The 2,091-nt window shown below is 38.7% G+C and overlaps 1 protein-coding gene across 2 annotated transcripts in view; it reads left to right on the forward strand.

Moving 5' to 3' along the window:
* klf8 (Kruppel like factor 8) overlaps positions 1 to 2,091 on the forward strand; it is a 51,606-nt gene that overhangs the window by 844 nt on the left and 48,671 nt on the right. The window lies entirely within an intron of this gene.

A 2,091-nucleotide genomic window follows, 5' to 3' on the forward strand; every position in this document is an offset into this window, starting at 1 on the left:
CTCTGCCTGGCTTTCTCAAGGACCAGGATGTGACACAAACATCTGAATTATGGAACTGAAAGTGAAAGTAGTCAAACTGAAGTTTTAATTAACCAAAATACAGTTTCAAAGCAAATTAATTCAGATACAAATCTTTAAATTCAGTTTCAAACCAATGCATTCTATTTCAAATTCTGCACATTCAGATTCAGTTCCTGCTGGAACAAGATTGATCCCATATAACCTGGGCAGCGCCAGGTCACATTTGGACCCTGGGTGGTTTTTTAAACTCAGTTTAAAGGGACAGTCCTGCCGTCTTTGACAGGAAGTCCTCTCCTCCTCAGCTGACATTCATTGTGAAGCATGGATGATGGAGAACGGGCTGAACGTCTGCCAGGCTAGTTTTTGATAAAAGCGTGCAGCGCAGACCACCTTCTGTTGTTGGCGTTGGACCAGGGGTCTTTCTGGGTGGAGTTTGCACSTCTTCCTTGTGTTTGCACGGTATTTTACATCCCACAGTGTAAACGTGCACGTTTTAAGAATGGATCAGTTTGGATGACGACACGATTATTCTTGATATCAATACGATTTCACTTTAATTCATAAGTCTGTGATCAATATGAAGCAATATCATATTGTGTTATATATGATGACGAAATGGAGCAATGCTTTTGTTTTGCTTTGATGCAGCTGAATAATTAATCAATTAATTGATATATTTATGTGGATAAACGTGTTGTTGCACCCCTACTTCATATAAAGCCGAACTGAATGATTTAAATGTGAAAAAGAAGGATTTAAAGCAGGATATCTTTGATCTGAGTGGGTTTTGTCTGCTTAAAGAAAAGAAATAGCTTTTATTTTTGCCAGATGACACTGGTCAACAGTCTGTGACGCTGTTTTCCTGTTTGTCTGCAGGATGCTCTGTGTCCTGACGAACATATCTGAGGCCGAGGCAGCTAGGGGGAAGTGTAGTTTTAATTTCTCAGAGGCACAGCTGCTGTGGAAGTGGAAATAATTTCAGAAATGTGTCCTGCTGTTGACTGAAAACATGAGGAAGTTTCTGGTTATCCCACTTCTTTTTTTTTGTGTTTTTTTTTTCTCTTCAGTTATAATAAGTGATGCCCTATCACCCATAAATAGTCTTTTTTTACAACTAAAAACCAGTCCAGCTTCATAAAAAGAGGGGATTAGCTGCCTGCAGAGTGTTTGTTCTGTAAAATCTGTATGAATAGTGGAAGAACTTTGGACTGCAGGGCGAACATGTGACCGCTTTGCTAAAAGAAAGTCTTTTTACCAGATCTGCCYGAGGCCTTCAGACTAAAGAAGACCACTTTTCGACCCCCCTCAGTACGAAGTTTTGAACCTGCAGCGAACAGTGTGAGACGTGGGGACAAACGTTTCTTATCTTCTGGATGAGAAACAGCACGTCGGTCACAACTAGTTTCCTTTTCGCCAAATGCAGTAAATCTACAGGAATCTGCAGCTGCTGTTGAACCTAATCAGCARGATTGTAGAGAGTTTTAAAAGTGCCAGCGGAGCAGAAACACAACTGCTGCTTTGCTTCTTGCTCATCTCCTGCTACATGTAGGCCTTTGAGATGGRAACACACAACGTTCGGCTACTGCTACAGCAAATGTTAGCTCAGTGATTTAAAAACAAACGCTACAGCTTCTTTATTAGCCGTGGCTAATAAGCTGAAGCTAATGTGAACACAAACATTTGGCTTCTTGTTTTGGCAGCAGTCATATTTTCATTTCTGGTCAATGTTGTCTTTTTAATGTCTGATACATTTCACGTCTCATTTTTTTTACTTTATTGAAATATGAGTCAGAACAAGGACAAACAAGTAAATAATGAGTGTAGCAGTGATACAAAAGTAATACAAAACAATATACAGGGTTCCCACGGTCCCTTAAAAACTCTTAAAAGGCATTGAATTCATCAATCCAAAATTAAGGCCTTAATTAGCCTTAAAATGACTTAATCTTTCAGAGGCCTTAAAAATGTTAACACATTGTAAATAGGATGACTGTATTTGTCTCAAATCTTAAAATAATTGGTAACTTTTAATTTTTTTAAACAATTTACCAAATTTACCGCAGCTTGTTT

The sequence above is a fragment of the Austrofundulus limnaeus genome, unplaced genomic scaffold, assembly GCF_001266775.1.
Source record: "Austrofundulus limnaeus strain Quisiro unplaced genomic scaffold, Austrofundulus_limnaeus-1.0 Scaffold21, whole genome shotgun sequence".
Classification (NCBI taxonomy): domain Eukaryota; kingdom Metazoa; phylum Chordata; class Actinopteri; order Cyprinodontiformes; family Rivulidae; genus Austrofundulus; species Austrofundulus limnaeus.